General features: G+C 33.0%; 1 protein-coding gene across 1 annotated transcript in view; it reads left to right on the forward strand.

Moving 5' to 3' along the window:
* Window positions 1-415: 415 nt before the first annotated feature.
* The window catches only part of LOC124370377 (retinaldehyde-binding protein 1), a 43727-nt gene continuing 21995 nt past the window's right edge, over window positions 416-22147 (forward strand). The window contains exon 1 of the mRNA XM_046828663.1: window positions 416-477. The gene's annotated coding sequence lies outside the window, so the exon portion shown is untranslated. The remainder of the gene's footprint in view (window positions 478-22147) is intronic.

The following is a 22147-nucleotide window of genomic DNA, read 5'->3' on the forward strand; positions in this document are numbered from 1 at the left end:
GCATGATCCTTGTACACACTCCTGCTCTGTCACCTCTTTGTCCTTTTTAATCATCTAGCCAGATAGCTCAAGGATACATTCCAAGGTCAACTGTTTAGTGCTAAATGTGTAGTTTAAGGCCATTGTTTGTTGTAGAGGTAATTTTGACAGATAACTGCTCATGAATATTTAACTCTTTAGTGTGATTAATCAGAAATATGCACGGTAGTATACATTGTTAAAAGAACCCAAGAAAAATCCCACAAGTAAATTTTGGGAAATAATTAAGTTTTTGTTAAGTTCACCAAATAATTATATAATAAGTTGACCATGAGTATATAAACATTAAATAAAAAGAACTAATTATCCTTGAAGAAGAGAACCCGTTTTTCTCACGCGAGACACTGTTAAATTAGTGGTCACGTAGTTACATACAGAGTAATACAACCTGCGTTAGTAGCGACATTGTTAATATTCCTCCATTGGCTTTGTTGTATGGTGAGTGTTCCTCTACTGTTTCTCCAATACTTATACATTTGTTTGCCTTCTGTACATATATCAACGCCAAATGGCGATAGTTGTGTGGATCCATATTTGCTACATATAATATTTGATAATCAGAATACTTCACGTCACAAAATAGTATTATACAAGTATAGAATAGTTTTTTTTGTGATATTTTCTAAACAAGGTTTGATCAGCATTCAATAAATAGCAAATATTTATTACATTTCTATCTTAGTGTAATCATTTATGAACTATGACGGCCACACATGTGAGTAGTGGTCCTGCGCCGGCTCAGTCCCGTCAAGCACAATTCCAATCGAATTAAAAAATCCTTGACGAGTTATTTTAAATTCTTAAATAACCAAGTTTTATTAGTTAAAATAAGTTATATATTTTTGTTCTACCTTTTATCACACTATTCTTTGGATTTCCAAAACTTTTAAATAGTATTCTAGTTCAGATTTAATTCCGGTCATAACCGTAATACGCAAACCAAAATACTTCACAACCTTTTTCCTTTTTGTGCTTGTTTGTTTTTTCCATAGCTGGAAAATGGCACTGTTTTCAAACCTTGGAAGTAAACAGTGTTACTACTGGAGAATTGTTGAATTCAGTTAAAAGAAATTTTGGGAATAACATTTATAAAATTGCCTGATGCAATAGTAATGCTACGGGAGTACGACTCGTGGCAATTACATCTCTAATTCCAATGCGCCAGCGAGTCTGTAATGACAGGACCAGTGCGGCGTGGCGCGGCCGTATGGAGGTGACATGCGAGTATCTCATATAATTGCTGAGTTGCCATTACACTGCTTGTATGGCTTCCTTCATACCTGGGTCTCGATCATACTGTGGTAACACAGGGCTACATTTTATACAAATAATAAACTTATATGAATCAAACTTTCTCCTTTTGGTTACCAGGCTGCAATGTGAATTTAGCACATTTACGAATAGGTCTAAACAATCTAAGTTGGTACGTCTTTTTTGTTCCAATGCATTTTGGATTAAATTAAAATAAAATTGCTTATTTATCATATCTATATAGATGTTCTTGAACATAAATAATAAACATAATAAAACAAAACAAAATAACATTGGACATTGCTTCAACCTAAAAGTGTTTAATAAATTAAGCCAATCCTAAACCTGTAAGAATGTAATCAATTAAGTTATTTTGAAATCGTATCTACTAATTCCAAAACTAACGCCATTACCTTTACTTTTCATTTAATTTATGTGAGATAGTATAAATGTTAATTAAAAGAGCATGTCTTATGTATCAACCGTTCTGTCTAAAAAAAAGCAAAACAAAATAACATTGAAAATTGCTTCAACCTAAAAGTGTTTAACAAATTAAGTCAAATCCTAAACCTTGTAAGAATGTAATCAATGAAGTAATTTTGAAATCGTATCTACTAATTCCAAAACTAACGCCATTACCTCTAATTTTCATTTAATACATGTGAGATAGTATAAATGTTCTGTCTAAACTTTGTTTATTATTTTCATTTTTTCATTTATACAGATTAAATTCTATATGGAATAACACATATATTTATCACAGTTTTAGATTTCAGTGATTAGGTAAGTTCAGAATGTCACACCGAAGACTCCATTTGAAACAATCGGCAAGAACTAATAGAACTTTCTATACTAGATTAAAGTTCGTTGGAATGTGCTTTTGAACTAATGTACCAGTTCTAGTAATCTACAATATTAACAATAGTTTTAAGTTTATAAAGAAACAAACGTGTAGGTAGTATCATTGTTAATGTACTTTTACTTTACGTTTTATAAAATATTAAGTATTATATATAGAATGCAATGTTACTATCTAACTTTAACTATAAATTTAAAAACTGAAATAAAAACTCACTTAGTTCACTTTTGACAGAAGTAGGCTTCTCTGATCTTAGATATATATATATATATATATATATATTTATATATATATTAATTTTTTCTATACGAATATCTCTACTCGTACATACTTATATATAAGTTATCATGCAATATAACAAAAAACAAAAAAGTTATTGTAAACCCGATAATTACCGAAGTTCTTAAAAGTGCAGACGAATCTTAGTATATAAACAGTATTTGTATATAGCTTCGATGAGTTCGTTAACCAATGAAATCTTTTAAGATAGTGGCATTCACATTTAAGTAAGCGTTTTAACTCGAGTATTTCAGATGATAAATAAAAATTAATACTTTTCATAAAATGTTCGAGTAATTCAAAGCAACATTTATTTCTTTTTCTTCGATAACTTTTAACGTTTCAAGGTAGTGGCCGTTGGTATTTACTAAACCGTTATAAGGGAATATCTTTACCAAAAATATTTCGGATAAATTGTAACTAAATCAAGTCACATTTTTACAAAGATATATATATATATATATATATATATATATATATATATATATATATATATATATACATATAAAACAATTTTGTCTTATAACGTTTGAACATTATGAACTTTCTAAATGTTTGAAAGTGTCACAGTTATATTAACATGCCAATTATTAATATTGCCAATTTAAGTATTGTGCGAATAAAAAATCTAAACTAGCAATCAACAATGCATCTTCAGTATGTCATTTCGAGATTATGGCCTCATATGAAATGTACCTTTACTCCGACTGACCAGAAAGATTATTTTGTTTATGTTATTTGTTTATTCAAATTAATTTTCTGGTTATGTCGTTTTTGTTTGAGTTCTGTGTTTAATAATGGGTTTTTGAAACCCAAAATATTAAAGTTCCATAGCACACTGCAAGGTGATCACATCGTATAGTATCGATTAGTGGTCAGGTAGTGAGTGCACTGACAGGCCACATCTCGCAATCGGGTGACGAACTCTAATGATCGAACTTCGTAAGAAACAATTTGCCCAATGCTATAATGATCCTGGCGAGATGTCAAGGCTGTCCGGTGCCCGATGCGGTCAGACGGTGGAGGGATTGCACTGCATATGGAGATTGGAAACCCTTTCTCACGTACCCTTTGAAGGCCGCTCACATAATCTCCTGGATTACTGTGATTTCGGGGGCTTTGACGTTTGTCCTGCCCTACTGGGTTGCCAAAACATACCGTTGGTTGTCAACATTGTAACGGCATGTTCCACATACGGAAATGTTAGACAATAAAAGAGCGTATTTAGAATTTCAAAAATTAATACAATTAAATGTATGGTTCAGCTGTATTTATAAGCTTTATTTGATTAAAAAAAGTGTTTTAAAATAGTAAATGTATTGAAATTCTTAAAGTACATTATTGGCGACGCGACGTGGTGGTTGATTAGAAAACACAAAGTATAAATAACACCGTTAAGTATAACGTTCTTATAACAGATATGCTTGCCTCTTCAGTTGAATATATCGAAAACATTTCGGGCGATGGGTGGGACACAATATGTGACGCTCGACTACGGCATTCTTGCTATGTTTCCATGAGTTTATTTCGATGTATGCTTAAACTCGTATTATGGGTCACGTTTGAAGAAGGGAGCACATACTATTTATCCAAATGTTGTTCTAAGATATTGAAATCCTTAACAATGCCTTTCAGTCCTTATATTCATGCTTACAACAAAAGCATATATGGTCGAATTTACATAACAAATTTGACAAAACAATTCAAGTGATCAATTATTCCACGGTTTGTTTCTGCCGTTTATTATTAATTTGCAAGAGCAATAGTTTTAAGGTTATATTTGTAAATATTATAATAATAAGGTAAAATATTATTAAAATGAACTAATAATATTTTACATACTTATTTTTATATATACTTTTATTGACGATTGAGTGATTCTTAGAAAGAGTTGCTATTTCTAGATTAATAAAGTAAGTAAATAAGTAATACAAATAAATGCCTTAGTTTCGATATTAAAGAATCCACTAAATTGTTTACGTTGTTATATAATACTGAGGAAATATAGTGAAATGAGAATCATTATTCTGACATCCATAGGCACTAATTTACTTACTCTCTAGATTTAATATTTTGGTAACACTTTCTCTATTATTTAAAATCATCTCCACATTGCATCTCAGAGGAAGCACAACAAATAATGATCATAACTGTATTGTTTTTTCGTTGTAACTCGCAGATTTTACGCCCAAGTCAAAGAATGCTGAAATATGAACGCCCAACTTAAAAAATATATCATCAAAATACATTCAGGAATGAAATAAATCAAGAGGAAATTTAATTAATACGTTAAAGAAGGTTTTATCGTATACTGAACCCATTGGAAATCTTTCCTGGATTTGTAATTTTACAGTTAATACATGTTTAATAAAATATCATTTTTAATATTAAGAGAGAAAAAAAACATTTAATATTTGATGATAAACATTGCAAATTTGCTAAATTTGTTCATAGAGTATGTTCCTCCGAAGTGTCAGAATGTCATGGTATCACTGAGAAAGTATTTCTGGTTTAAATAAAAATAAGAATGATCAAAATGCTTCAGAACTGCGACGGTTATGTTTGAAGTTGTAAAAGAAATAAACACATTAAACGAATTGACACGTCAGATGGAAACAAAATCCAGATTCAAACTTTTAATAATAAACGTACAGTAAATTTAATTTTAAAATTATATGAGGACTTTCTATTGCCAAAGAAATATTTGTATAGTTGTTTTCTCAGTGGTTTGTGAAATTTACATTGTTAATTTTAAATTTAATTAAAAGTCCATTTATTTATTGCGGTATTAATGATAAATAATAATTTCATTTATTTTAGGTAAAATGCTGGATTCCAAATGATATGCCATCACTCCTATGATAAAATATTTGGTGGTTGCATTTAAATTAGATAAAATAAACTACTTCATTCTTCAGTGAAAACTATTTAAAGTTGTTATTCACGACACAACGTAAACGCCTGAAAACTCAATTTGTATGTTCTTGTAGTTTGTTGTGGCATATACGAAAACTATTCCGGCCTGCAATATGCAGTGTAACAGATAGTATTTAAATGCACTGAATTAAAATACTTATTAGAAAGAGTAAATAGATTTGCTGATATTACATAAATAGACCACTACGTTTCGAAGTTTTGAATCCATCACCTTCTTCATGTGTCATAAAACCATATAAACCTCTTCTCTGGTATGGGATGATACGTTCTGCAGCCTATTTGGTGCAGTGACATTCTACCCACTCTGGGGTCTCCACCTTTAGGTATTTGTTTGAGTTTTCTGACGTACAATTTCGTATATCGTTAACTTTGACACCTTAAAAAGATGACAGATTCCAATTCTCGAATTATAAATGACTTCCGAAAATCCCATTTATATCTTCCAACTTCACAGCCTCATATAAGTGAAATTGTACTGTTTAGCTAAACAATTTATATTTAAAACCTTACTTTAAAATGTAACAATTCATATAATAAGTTGAATAGTACAGTTGAAATTATGAAAGTTTTGCAATTAGTTAATAATAAACGTAAAGCAAGGAGAAACCGTCCCATCCTTGGACTTGGAACGGGTCAGTAACTTCCAGGACGCAGGTTTACCAATCGCTGCAATCCCCAATTACCGAGCCCCACATCTGACATCAGGTTTGCCAACTTCCCTTGACTAGCTGAGTAGATCACTGTTGAGGTTAGTTGCGAAACTGATAGTCAGCTCTGTGTCGGTTACTGATAACCACTTAAGAAACACTTATAGTCTTATCACAAGTGCGGTGCTTATTTGTCAATTTTATAATCGCGTTTTAAACTTTGTAACGGGAGGATTTCCATACATTTTACATACCTGTACTTGATATATGTGTTTAACTATATTTAAAATAAAATATATGCTGGCGGCACTGAATAGGAAAACTTGGCTCATGAGTCCCGAACCAGTACTGCAGCCTACTACAATTGCCAACAATAGTTTTCCCGATGAGGCTTTTACAAGGTTTGGACCTGGACCTCCCCCTGTCTTCTGAAATTACTGCAATGAGACAAGGAAGATTTCAGAGAAAGAGATTCCCCCCAGTCTCGATAATACAGAATAGAATAGAATAGTAATAAACAGGTTGGGAGACATCTCGCCATTTCGGTGGATATGCCGATGACACCTCTTTAGGGAGTTCTTGCACAGCGAGATGGGGCAGGGTTCTGAGATAGTTTGGTTCCAATAACAGTTTTGGTTCTTGTACAGCGAGATGGGGCAGGGTTCTGAGATAGTTTGGTTCCAATAACAGTTTTGGTTCTTGTACAGCGAGATGGGGCAGGGTTCTGAGATAGTTTGGTTCCAATAACAGTTTTGGTTCTTGTACAGCGAGATGGGGCAGGGTTCTGAGATAGTTTGGTTCCAATAACAGTTTTGGTTCTTGTACAGCGAGATGGGGCAGGGTTCTGAGATAGTTTGGTTCCAATAACAGTTTTGGTTCTTGTACAGCGAGATGGGGCAGGGTTCTGAGATAGTTTGATTCCAATAACAGTTTTGGTTCTTGTACAGCGAGATGGGGCAGGGTTCTGAGATAGTTTGGTTCCAATAACAGTTTTGGTTCTTGTACAGCGAGATGGGGCAGGGTTCTGAGATAGTTTGGTTCCAATAACAGTTTTGGTTCTTGTACAGCGAGATGGGGCAGGGTTCTGAGATAGTTTGGTTCCAATAACAGTTTTGGTTCTTGTACAGCGAGATGGGGCAGGGTTCTGAGATAGTTTGGTTCCAATAACAGTTTTGGTTCTTGTACAGCGAGATGGGGCAGGGTTCTGAGATAGTTTGGTTCCAATAACAGTTTTGGTTCTTGTACAGCGAGATGGGGCAGGGTTCTGAGATAGTTTGATTCCAATAACAGTTTAACGTATGTAATGAAACGGCAACATTGCTCTCTGTTTTTTTACATTAGTCCTTGTGATTGGTTAGGCTATGGCAATTATAAAACAGCTCCGCCCTTTGAATTCAGCCATGTAAGCAGAATTGTGTTATTTTAGGTTTAACATAAATAATAGGACGAAACAGTTTCTGTAAACCTAACAACTAAGATCGACAGACGCTGCTATCTATAAGGAGTTTGAAAAAGGTCGTTTGGAATTCCTCCAAATTAAATACGGAATCCAATAATAAAAGCCAGTTGAGGTTTTATTGTAAACTACCCTGTTTTTGGTGGCCTCTGGGTGTGTTTCTATATTAAGGTGGAGGTAGTTTTTTATAAATATCGTTGTATAAATAATTGTAATAGATGTAAATCTATTATCCTAAAAATAGTGAAGGTTAATTGAAGAATTCAATTTACGCACCGTGAGTACAATATTATTTGCAAATACACAAGTGAAACTAATAACAAATGGGGGATACCCGTGCTTGTTTCTTTATAGAAAAAATCGGTACAAAATTAAATATAGCCTGTCCAATAATGTTATTTTGTAAATACGTTTCATTAACTAAAGAAACGATAGCTTAATGAATTTTAGATTTTCAACTATTATTAACAATTTTATAATCTGATTCAGGTAATTAACATTTGTATCCCATAATTTAATTAATGTATCAATTTGCACGTTTGAGGCTAGATATACTTAGATAATTGGTAGTAATTATCTGTATAGTAGTATAACAGTGAGGAGAAAACAGTAAACAGCTGACGCTGCAGTGTTGCTGAATCGTGCTGACGCTGGGCAAGGCCGTTACAAGTTACGTCAGCAGAGCAGGAACTGTTGCTGGTCCAGGCCGGACTGTTTATCAATATTTCGGCAAGTATTTATGAGAGAAAGTAACAGGTCACGTGACCGTACTGGCCACTGGGACTGCGGAACTTACCTGAATTAAAACCGGATACGCCGCGCCGCGCCGTTGCGTAACCGAATGTTTTATCCGCAACTCCGCAATATACCTAGTGCCGTTATGTGTAGCCTGTCGTCTGGGTCTGAGTAGAATATCTCGGTCTCAAGCAATAGTAACCGTAAACTGTCAAAGACTGTCATGACCCTTGCAATATTGAGTTTGAATATGAGTCAGCAAAAGTTGTCGATTAAAATTCCTGGCTAATTTCAGTTCAAATATTTGTGTCTGAAAAATTACGTAACATCTCTGTTTCAATGTTATAACTGAAGTTATTACAAATATACCCGCTATATTTATAATCCGAATAATCTATTAACAAGGTATAAATACTATTGAAACGCTCTTTATGATAGCCAACGGTTTCAAGATGAAGTGACGAACTGCCACCAAAGATAATAGCGAGCGATTGTAAGTAGACTAACTGGGAAAATGCTGTGTTTTATCATTGTCAATTACGAAAGATGACAGGATTATGGATATTTGTCATCGTTACATGTAATGTATGTTTCTTGCTTGTTTAATTTTAAGTTTTCACGTCTTTTGATGAAAACAGATACAAGTTATCGAAACAACTTTATTCAGTTTCTTTAAATAATAATGATATCTAATTAACATAGTCATTTCAAAACAGCTATTGTTAATAATGAATTGTGAAAATGGCTAGCTAGTATGGTTTCTTAAAACTACCCGTACAAAAACATGACGATGATTAAACGTTGCTAACAGATACCTAATAGCCATAAAATGTTTAGTTTAAATGCTATCAAACAATTGCTACTTGTTGAGGAAAGACATATTATGTACACACACAATGAAAAAGATTTGTGCCAAGAGTTTACTATTACCAAAGTAAGTGTTCAACATACTTACTACCCAACAACATTTGGTTGGCTGCGGCAGAAAATTAAAAATTTCCTCAACATGTCAAAATACTCTGTGGGCCTTATTCACTCCGGCCAAGGCCACTTATGTATATTGAAAGTATTGAATAAATTTATGTAATCTAGTCTATGTATTAGCTATAGTAAACTGTTTCATGCTCGTAGCAAGTAGCTTTAAATGCTTGCCAAATGGCTGATTACAAACGGAAGGCTTACTATAGGGACACGGTCCGGTAAAATGCTGTAATTCCTGCCGTCAAACTCTATCATTCACCATTCAGAGAAATGCGTTCGATTCATTAAAGAAATCAGCTAGTAATTCCACGTGTCGAGAGATATTTATGAACAACGTTGCGTAATATTTACAAACTGCTGCATATATTTTTATTTACTTCAGATAATATTCAAATTAATTCTCACAAGCCACCCACTCCTTCCCCCTTTATGGAGAAATTCTTTCTACACCAACGGTATTTTAATTATTTTACTTACATTTTAAGAGAAAATTCTCAAATCTCATTTGTAAATGTGTAAATGTTTAAATGGTCTCGTGAACCGAACCCGTAGCCTACCTCACTTCAAAGAGCTTCAGCCCTTGTACTTGTACAAGAGGATCATGTTTACAAGTTTCAACAGCTGCTTAATGTAAGGTAAAATTGTGTTATGAAACATAAATATTATTGTTATTTCTCCAAATTCTAAAGCGTTTCGAGAAAATTTTCCAGTATTTCTTAAATCCACAGTTCCCAAAAACGAAGGGCGTAGCCATCTTAGTGAGAAATTATGACGTAGATACGAGATAAGAGTAGATACGTCAGGTACGTATTATTTTAGTATCCAAGGTAAAGAGAATCAAAAGTTAAATAAAAATTTGACTGGTTCTGTGGGTATTACTGTATGTAAAACACACACACACACACACACACACACACACACACACACACACACACACACACACACACACACACACACACACACACACACACACACACAGTAATACCAACAGAACAAGTAAAAAAAATATGTATATATATATATATATATATATATATATATATATATATATATATATATATATATATGTATTTATATATATAGGTATACATATAGGTCTCGAAAACATAATTTAATCCAAAAGTGTCAACTTCAATTATATTTTGCCCTTTTGTCCAGATAAAGTTAATATATAAAGTACGTACGACTGAAATGTTACTGCTGTCAAATGTATCAGTTCCGGCCGTTTAATTAAATTCACTCCCGGTCTAATTTATTTACGGATCCACATTTGAGTTTAAGTTGCTGCACTGGCCAAGAAAATAAATACACATTTGGGATTCAACTTAGAAAAAACAACTTTTCTAAATACACTTCTATATCCGTTGCTTGTGTTCTGCTTTCGGTTTAATGTGTGCCATCCCTTTTATACTCCTTAAGCTACAGTGAAAATGCCATACACAATGTCAAGGGAGCCAACCAGTTTCGAGCGTCTGACGTACAAAGATGCACAGCTTTGATCATTAAGTGGGTTTTATAACAGCGTTTATATAGTATTTCTAATGCATGCTGGTTCATTCATCGCTGATGCAAAATAAAAAAGTCAAAGATTAGATAGTAACTCTTCTTTGAAATGTGCATTATTACACTACTGGTTGAGCACTGCATTTATAATATTTTACAAACATTAAATATAAGCAATTTCTGCCTCTTTGTTGAATGTGCTAACAGCTGTAAAGTGTCAGTTAACTTTAGATTACCTGTCGTAAATATTTTAATTATTTTCCCAAATTCTTAAATATTATGGGAACTTTTCTAAATGTTCTCTCCTTATAAAATCTTCCTCGGACTTTAATATCTAAAGAAGAATATTACAAAAAAATTTGCCAATCGGTCCAGCCATTCTCGAGATTAGACATTCAGCAGTTATTTAAAATATTTTTAGAGATCACCAACGAATGGCTTTGACAGATTATATAGGTTCGAGTATCTATATTTCCGTCTCGAAGAATAATTATATCAAGTTTCATCAAATATTCCTTGATAAAAACTACCGATTTCTTTATAATAAATATTTAGATATCCAAAATTAAATTAGATCTTTTACGTTGTTAGACTATAACTACACCCAAAGCATTATTTTACCCCATTTTGCCATCAATACAAAATATAATACCAACACGCTTTATCGTATAAAATTAATGATATTACAATATCTTAAACATATAATCAGCTGTAACATTGGAGGGTGATCATACTTTCTTTTTTCTTTATTAATCAAGATTTTTTATGTATTGGTTTTATCTTTTTTTTACTTGACATTCGTGAGAAATGTACTAACAACAAGAGACGCGCCTCAGGCAACATGCGATGTAGTCTTGTATAAATCGATTGGTTAATTACTTCATAATTGAGTATTTTTTTGTACAATGGAATTCAATTTTACACTATATCCAGAAAACTCCATTGTTATCTTTCCGGAAGTTGAAAGGTCTTTAAGACTTCACTTCTGTGTTTGACACCAATATGACAATCACTAGAAGGTAATATTTTCAATCATATCTACGTGGTTGGGACAATTTCAATTATTAACCTTCCACTCAGCTTTTACTTTGCTTTCTAATGTAATTAATCACTTTTGGTATAATATTTAACATTTATAAAGCACAGTAAAGTTTACAACTAACAGATCTTAAAGTGTGAAAGACTCATTGCTGTAATAAGTTGGAAGATGACATTCCATTGAGGTCGAGTTAGATAAGGCAAGACACATCTGCACGTGTCTGTTACTTCATTGCCTATGTTACTTCCGCATAATATCCATACAATCCCGTCTTCGCTCATACAGGGCGTTCCAGAAGACGCTTTCATATCATACTTTCACTTCAATCTTTGTAGATCAAAAATGTATTTTGTTATGTTTCATATATATTTTATTGTGACGTAGCATATATCGAGCCTTAGTTCTCCGTCTACGCGGCTGGTAAATTGTTTCTTTGATAAAAAGGAGAGGCAGATTTCCTACACCAATTTATCTAGTAAACATCCTACTAACATGTTGTAAGTATGAAAGTGTGAATGTATGCCTGGGTGCAAGAGTATATACACTGTACAAGAAGGCCTGGAGTGACCACCCTCAAATTCGACCTACACATAATCTAAGAATAATCATTTAACCCTACGGCAAAGGTTCAATTTGATTTATATCTCAACACGAAGTCACATTTTACACTTAATTTTGAGGACTTTAATACAAGACGTATATTAATTTATGACAGATAGATTTGCATTAGTCAACCAAACCTAAGACTGAGCAAAACTCCAATGAAACTTGAAAGTCAGGGCTGCCGCAATTTAAACTCGTGCATTAAAAATTTAAACAGTAAGTGTGTAGTAAGTTTCACTATTTCGTTTGTGTTTAGTTTTTGGGAGTATATCTGTACTGAATGTTATACGTTAATTATTTAAATCCAGCATTATTAATTTGTTGTCTGCTGGGTTAATATATAATGCGTGCGATAAGCTTAGGAATATTCATTACAGCTAGTATTCGATTCGAAGTCATAATGAATGGTTCAAAAACAAAATCCGTCACTCATATGTTGTTGAGAAAAGTAAATATATTCATTTGTTCACGATATCCGAGGGTACAAACGAGCGAAGTGAATCTGATTGGCTCCTAGGAGTAGGCAGTGTGCCCTTTTAAGAATTAGCCTCACTCTAAATATTAGGCTACAGATGAAAGTGTGCTTATATCACAAACTACATTATTGCCTAAGACTGTGCTGAAGTTTTACTTAGGCGTAGTGAAACACTGAAATTTATTAACGTTTCGAAAAACATTATTACATGACTCCATCATATTACATCATAGGTACTCACTGAGAAGGTTCAGGACTCCGCCTCTCTGACCGTAAGTACGTAGTTCAATAGGAACTGCTGAAATCTGAGTAGTTATTTAACCAAATACTCTATAATTTTGCGTATACGTTTTAGTTATCTTATTGGTGGTTATAGAAACTATTACGCTCTTCAACTTCAAAGCCCTAGAACACAACAGTGAATATCAAATTGTACGAATGTTAATCCAGAGAAAGGAATATCTTCCAGTAACTATCACTTGAAGTGCTTGATATGCCATTATAATCTGTACAATAATAGGCGATTGAGTTACGCTCTGGACCTCCAGAAATAATCAATATAATTTTAGTGGTCAGCTAAAACTTTCAAGCGTTTGATTAAACCAACAAATTCCGCAAAATCACCTCATCACATGAGCTAATGTAGTATAATTTTGCAACATATTATCTCCAAATATTTTTTTCCTGCCCAAAACCATTCTCTAAAATGTTATTCAAAACTCATTTGCTAGATTTCATGATCCACTTTTTAACACTAGCTCGTATTATAAAGTTATATACACTGCGTTTGCCAGAAACATGCCTAAAAGCGTAATCTCATTAGTCTTATTGGATACTGTGGTCAAGATAATGTACTTTTGTCCACAATGATATTACGACCAGAGACGGACAGTTGAGCGATTCTACTTTTAGCCACCAGGCTAGTTCTGCAGTTCCCAGATAGTTCGCTCTGTACCTTCATTCTGTAGACTGTTATTGTGTTGAAATATTTTATTTAAATATAAACTATAAACATACTTCAAAATGAAAGATGTGGTAAGCGTTTATAGCTTTTAAAGCGGAAAAATACAATTGTTATATGGTGAAAATTATATAGGTTGTAAAAATAAATAGTTCATAGTATGATTATTAGCTAAAGTTGTCAGTGACTTCCTGTTTGTAGAAGGATTATCCAATTCAGGGTCGAGTGTGTTCTCAGCATACAACCTGAGTGTTTTTGATAAATAACCTTTAATAACCTGCATGTTTACTATTTGGAAGATTCTTGTCTATCACCCTCACCTTGGTGTAGTAAGTAGCCATTATAATAGATAGCTGAGGTGTGGGAATCCGCTAATTTTAATTCTACAAACATACTTAAAAACTATTCATGACATTTTAGTAATAATGTGTCAAATTTTTCATAAAAATGTGATCTGAAAGATATTTTTATTCTATAAAAAAAATTAAGCAACAATTTATATATTTAAAACTTGTCTACAACGAAAACAAATAGAGTTGTTCTCTATTTGATACATAGTGGGAATCAGACATCTTATACTGCCCAAGTTAATAGTGAAAAATTGGGTGTTTTTTTTTTATATTTTAATAAACACAAAATCCTATGCATCTTAAGTGTAAGAGATTTTAAAAAATCTCTTTTGGAGTTTTGTAATATTTGTATAGATGCTTAAAATTTCACACAAAAAACACTATAAAAATTACTGTGTAAAAAGCTGAAAAACAAAATAATAAAACAAATTCTAGACTTAAAATACATCTAGGAAAGCCTGACAAAACCAAATCCATCTTGATATCTGATACAGTTGTCTAAGTAGAATACAGTGGCAAGCTGGAAGTTTTGGTGAAAAGCGATATAGCTGAAAAACTAATATTATTGCACGTAAACGTGCCTTCTCCTGTTCCTCTACACATCTTGCTACCTTTTGGTGCAATAAAGCTTCTGCCTACATTTATTTTCAGTTTGTTATTCAGTTCCTTCGTTCTAATTTATACATTTTCAAGGTGAAAATATTATAAATATTATAAAATCTACATATTTATATAATAACAAATTTTAAAATTTGTTTAACTACTCACTTTAATTTGATATTTGAAGTGAAATCAACACAAAAAGAACACTTCTTCCTCCTCTGTCGCAAGTGGATTTATTGTTACCTTGAGATTAGATAAAGCAGTTCCTGCTGGCGAATAACGATAATAATTTTTGTTATTTATTAATACAAAGTACACCAAATTATGAATTTATAATGAAAACGTTATTATTAAGTACCAATCGGGACGGTATTAGTCTAACACTTTTTTCACTGACAATTAATTAAGTGCGAAAAAAACTCATACCACATGATTTCTTTGAATAAAAAAATTGGCATTCTTGACATTGCTAGGGACAGGAACGGGTCCCGCTAGTTTTTCTGGCCTCTCGCCGAACTTGGCCTAGTCACCCCCCGTTAGTAGGAACTGACCGGTTGGAGGAGTGTTGTTATACCGCAAATACACGACTTAGTTTTTGTGGGGCATTTTATAGTTGGTTTAATAAAAACTGTTTGTTTGTCCTTGTAATGTATTTTTTATCCAATACATTTTCAGTTTCAGTTGTAACGTTTACATATAACAAAACGTAACACATTATAACTAAATTATATCATAAGATTGCACTCGGCACCTTGCGTTATGCCTTTTACGGTAAATTTTAATAGAAGTTACTAACATCTTCAATTGAACTGTAGGTTGAATTAAAATTAAACGAAAGCTGAGAAACTGAATTTCTGGACTAACCGTAATGATTTAAATACAAAAATGAGTATTTCATGTTTACACAGGTTACTGTAATACTCGTAGTAGGCTGTACTTAAGCACTAATTCTACTGGAGGTACTAAAGTATAAACTACTGGACGAGGAGGTGACTAATGTCAGTCTTATATAGTTTGTGAGCGTACGCCACAATTACATTAATTATATAACATACTGAACTTTCGTTGTGTTACGTCACTTGACGTGCACATCTTCGAAGCGTAGTATAGATTACGTAAACTAGAGCGACCACTACGTCATGGTAGTGGACACTTCATCACTACTACGTGTTTACTGCGGGCCGTGTTCCATAGTGAGGCAAGATTCACTTTGGAGGCCTTCAGACACGGTCGGACAGAACATATAAATTAATATTTACATTTATATTACTTTTGAGTAGGGGTTTGTGGGAAGCATTCAGAGAGATGTATCGCTAATTTGGAGTGCCTCAGTGCTAAAATTAATATTTACATTTATATTACTTTTGAGTCGGGGTTTGTGGGAAGCATTCAGAGAGATGTATCGCTAATTTGGAGTGCCTCAGTGCTAAAATTAATATTTACATTTATATTACTTTTGAGTCGGGGTTTGTGGGAAGCATTCAGAGAGATGTATCGCTAATTTGGAGTGCCTCAGTGCTAAAATTAATATTTACATTTATATTACTTTTGAGTCGGGGTTTGTGGGAAGCATTCAGAGAGATGTATCGCTAATTTGGAGTGCCTCAGTGCTAAAATTAATATTTACATTTATATTACTTTTGAGTAGGGGTTTGTGGGAAGCATTCAGAGAGATGTATCGCTAATTTGGAGTGCCTCAGTGCTAAAATTAATATTTACATTTATATTACTTTTGAGTAGGGGTTTGTGGGAAGCATTCAGAGAGATGTATCGCTAATTTGGAGTGCCTCAGTGCTAAAATTAATATTTACATTTATATTACTTTTGAGTAGGGGTTTGTGGGAAGCATTCAGAGAGATGTATCGCTAATTTGGAGTGCCTCAGTGCTAAAAATTAATATTTACATTTATATTACTTTTGAGTAGGGGTTTGTGGGAAGCATTCAGAGAGATGTATACCTAATTTGGAGTGCCTCAGTGCTAAAATTAATATTTACATTTATATTACTTTTGAGTAGGGGTTTGTGGGAAGCATTCAGAGAGATGTATCGCTAATTTGGAGTGCCTCAGTGCTAAAATTAGAGGCGTTTGAATATTTTGTCAATCATTGAAAATATGGATGTATTTAGATCTGCCTTGTGGCTTACTTTTAGACCTCTTCACTTTATGAAAATTCAGTAGTTACGTTTACTCGTAAAACATTTTCCGGAACATGGCTCTGAATTGTACTACTTGGTACTCATTAAAATTGCTTCATTCTCCGACATCAGTACCCCAAAACATTTTTCTTCAATTCTAACGGGATCAGTGGATTTGAATATCTTTCAGTGGTCATCACTTATTTTTAGTTAAATCACCTAAATTTACAGTTTTGTTCTTTTGTGATTAACCTGTCCAAACCCAGGTCTTAGTTATATTGCAGTGTTTAATATGGGCGGCACCAAGTCTCTAATTTGTGGCCGAGTAAGCGATGACCAACCAGCTGTTGATTATATATATATTATATACTTTTTACACGAAGAAATTACGTTTTTTTATGTTTTTACTTAACCATTTAATGAACCATTTAGTTACGCATGATTATGTAGTAATCTTGCTTTCTAGACATTCAAGTGACTTTTCAAACTTGAATAACGATTTACTAGGTTTAAAAACAAAAAGTGGCAAAGTAATATAAGGTACCTTTGTATACTTATTACGTAGCTTTCTCCTCAACTTATTAGTAAAAAAAGGTAAATCCTAATATATATATATATATATATTATATAATATATAATACATATATATATATAATATAAATATATATTATCCCTTTTTACAAATATATTTTTCATTCTACAACTTTGAGGTCATACAGTACATAATTATTTGCAATTTTATATTATTTTGATAGTTTATACTTATACAATAGATTTTTGAAATTGCTAGATTTATAGATCATATATGAAATTGGACAAATGACTAAAGATAGCCACCAAAATCGCATGTATGTCGCTGCTATCAGCTCTAATATACTGGAAATTATATTTGGACAGATGAGATGGATGAGATTCTTTGACAGTGTTGACCGGGGATGCGCTAACTCTCCACATCAATCTTGTGTAAAGTTTGGGGATAACGTACCTTACTACTAGACCATACTTTTTACACCCATAGTTTATTCATGAACTTCTTTTGCCATGCCAGTAATTGTGTGTTACTTCGATGAGCAGAATCGCTGCAATGTGATTCGTAGATCAAGTGTGACGTGTGGCACGCTACACTAAGCGGCGTGCTGGAGCTAGTACTTTCTCGCCAAGGCCGTACTTGCTCGCGAGACGGGACTCTCCAGAGTGGCCGGTCAATGTTACATGAGAGGTGGGTGACATAACCCGGTAGGAGAGGCAAGACGACCTGTAGGTCAACCGACCTGTAGGTCACTCAGCATCTTAACGCTATCCATGTGTTGGCGGGGCTAAACCGCCGTTGGACTACACAAATTAAAAACTTTCACCCGCCGTAGTGATTTCCCATGTTTTTACATTTTTAAGAGAGTGGTACTGGATAAGAAAATTAGTACTGTAGATAAACCGGAAATGTTGGTAATGTGGATACTCCTGATTATTACATGACATGGGTAAATTCCTTAAGCTAATAACGGTTTTTCTGATGTTATGTACTGCAAGTTAGAAAGCTAGCTAAGTGCTTTATAAATAGACTAGAGGAGTCAATAGTTTTATTAGTACAAATATTCATTGTTAATTTTTGAAGGATTTTTTGGAATTATCGGAACTCAGCCAATATATGAGTAACTGTTAATTATCAAGGATGAATCAAAAACGATACATTATAGGTATATTGCGTTATTTATTCAAAACATTTCATAAAATTCAAAAAGTTATGTAATATTTTTAGAACAATGTAATGTAGAAGCCATTCCAAAAATAGTAATGCGGATCGAATTTAACCATGATCCCAAAAAGTGTTAATTAAACTGGCACATGCAGGCCTCAATGGTCCGGTAAAGCCCTGACTGTGCGGAAGTTGAGTCACTGTTTGTTTACAAACTGAGTGTCAAGGCCGGTCACCAGGAGGATCTTGGACTCACTTCCTCGGCGAGCCAGTCATTTCAGGTGACACCGGCAGTCAGTCACACCAGTTAGGTTAGTCATTTTCATTTACGAGTAATTACAGATTAATAGGTGAATTTAAGATGTAACTTTTTTTAGTTTTTTTATAATTATAATCGCTATTTAAACCATGGTTTATCACTCTTCGTTAGTTCTCTTATTTAGCTGAGTCAATAAATTCCTGTTTACAAAATAACGTAAATCTTAAAGTGGTGTAGACTTCTACTCGTATAAACTCCAAGTTAGTCGTTTGTTATTTGGTACCATTACAGTATTTTGAGTATGTGCGCTAATCACAACTTAATTATATTTTAATTTTTAAGCTCTCTAGAATTTAATCTGTTTAGTTCAGTCTGAACACTAAGCATTAAATAGAGTGTACTTTACTACATACTAATATTTGTAGTAAAATTATTCTATCCAGAATAAGAGTTACGTAATCAAATAATCCATACAATTAATCATTCTATAAAATCTTTAGGGGGACATGAAAAGGCAATATTATAACGTTTGATATTTCCTTCATTTTTATTACTTTTCTCTCGGTTCATAGCAAAATTCAGTAGTTCTATAAATCGCTTTACTAGATTTGAGAACGAGCTGAGTTTTGTTCATTAATGTTTTCAACACCAAATACTTTAATCACCTAACCATCAAAATTGGATGTGATCACATGTGTACCATGGAATTGTAAAATTATAAAATTTTATTGATAGGGCAACCGTGTATTTTAATACGATTATGAATGGAGGATCTTTGTAATTAATAGGCTAAATGACGTGTTGCTAGATAAGGTAGATTGTTTCCTAGAATTACCATTAATAGTCCAATGACATTCAAGGGTGTACTACAGTTTCACAGAGTCCGAACCATGAAGATTCCAGTATTTGGCTGTATTGATAGGTTTTTGAAATTCAGTGTTCGATGGTAAATCCCATTCCTTCCTTCTCAGAGGTCTGGCACCATTACTACACCAAACAGTTAGCTATCTTTGAGAAACTCTCTCCTCAAGTCGGTCTCGGAATAATTGTTCAGTTCTCTCTCCTCAGGTTGGTCTCAGGTTAATCAATAAGCTTCCTGATAAATCATAAGATTTATTAATTAAAATCTGTTTTTCAACAACTCTTATTACCAAATGCTTTTTATTCTGCGGAGGAGTTCCTAGCTAGCCGCTTGGAGTAATAAATTAGTTTACTACTCTGTCCCCTGATATGCTTAGTATGAAGGGTGTTATATTTGTGTCCGGTGTATGAATGAATAAAAATATCTCGTAATTCTCATATTATATCGCAAAGTATTAATTGCAAAATTGTTGTTGGCTATTGAAGAGTTGTATATTGATATATAGTATAGTAATTACTATGTTGCTTTTGCTATGCATTAAACAGATTCCCTTTTAGCAATAAAACATTTGGATTTGAATCAAGATTTTCGCGTTGGTTAAAGAAACTCTTTCAATTCCTATTTTTCTCAAAAAGTTAAGGAATATCAAAACATACTTAAAATATCACCTCTAAGAAAGACTCCTTAAGCCACTCTCTTACATAATTCGTTGAATTATTCTCAGGAGAGAAAACGTGGGAGGTAGTTTAATTATCATTACATTACATTGCAATTACGTCAATTGTTCTGAATTCTCATAGCATAGGCTTTGCTGTAATTTATAGCAATCATGGGTCAGCAAGAAAGGTCAAATAATTAGTAGTGCATAAGAATTGCGTCAAATACGATTTTAAAACAGTAAGACACTACTGAAGTTATAAGTTATGAATGAAGTTAAGTGAAATGAGAAATGAAATGAATATGTCTTTATTTTTTAGGCGGAGTTAAGGCTTGAAATGGTTCATTTATAGTTTAAGATATTCAGCAGATCCTATCTGACATACGTTAAATGATATATTGTTTCGTGCTTTTCTAAAAGAAATTCTAACAGTATTTGACTTCATTTTGACTTAATCGCTAAGCATACACAGAATCTCTTTATATTTTTTCCTTTTTTGAACTGTTGTTTTAGGTGAGACACTATTCTGGTAGAAAAGTACATTAGTATACAATCTGCGATAAAAACTCATTTTAACTTATTCCTTTTATGAGAAAATTATGTACAACTTTTAAACATACATATAAAATATCACAGGCAGTATATTTTACAACATTACGCTTGTAAAATATTTTCCCCTCATGGCAACGGGGTTGTTATTGAATATTTTAAAACTGCTTTTTGCTGTTCTCTCCATTAATCTTTACTTTTTGTGTTCAGAGAATTTATGAACTGCCGACATAGAAACGTTTAATATCGAATTATTTGTACCAACCCATTTCATTTATAAATGTCATTCATAGGAAAAAAATATTTCTTTCATCTTTTAAACAAATTATTCGCAACACACTCCATATAATTATATTACTACTGTACATAGTTATATTCAACAGTACACAATCGCAAAGGCCCAAAGTAAAGTGATACTCCTACAGATCCCAATAAGATAATGTGCTATTTTGTAGTTATTGGACCTTTCACATCAAATATTGTTCGTTTAAAATAATGTACACCTTGGGCTATGCTTACGTTAAATTGTTTTGCCGAACTCCTTGTAGACAATCCCCCATTGGATATGAAGAGGCAATGGCTACCTTAAACAGTATTCATTTAATAAATTTACCTTTCACAACTTGAGCCAAGACACGAATATTAAACCACCTAGAACAGACCTACATTGTAAATGTTTCAAACTTTAAACCAGCGTAATGTTTTAAAGATATAACCTTTTCAAGTCGGATTTGTGACTATTGTACTCCACAAATAGAAACCTTTAATTTGATGTACTACTCAACCTATGCTCTAAATTTAAGATTTCCTTCTGAATCCTTGCAGGCCATCCCCTTGACATGACAAAAAAGGTAATGACTTCATAAAGAAGATTTAAAAGTGCAGTAATGATATACCAAGTTTTATTGCTTCACCCGTAATCGTTCGGGAATTATCAAGCCCGTGCGGGATTTTTTTGACATGTAGTATAAACCTTAATGTATGGGTTCATTGGAGTACAACATGAAGTTGTATTTTAAAATTATTATAAAATACGATTATATACGTATGCTACGGTAATGCGAACAATTTATGGTTAGGCTAACTTCTCTTACTTCAGCTGTCAAGATGACTTAGACAGAAACACTAAGAAATATTTCTGGATCATTCCATGAAGCTTTAAAAGTAGGAATTTTGAATAAGTTTTGTAACAAACCCTAATAAAAAAAGGCATTGTGTATATGAAAGATAACCGAAGTAAATTACATGTTTTAAACGATTTATAATTTAAT

The sequence above is a fragment of the Homalodisca vitripennis genome, chromosome 1 (genome assembly GCF_021130785.1).
Source record: "Homalodisca vitripennis isolate AUS2020 chromosome 1, UT_GWSS_2.1, whole genome shotgun sequence".
Classification (NCBI taxonomy): Eukaryota; Metazoa; Arthropoda; class Insecta; order Hemiptera; family Cicadellidae; genus Homalodisca; species Homalodisca vitripennis.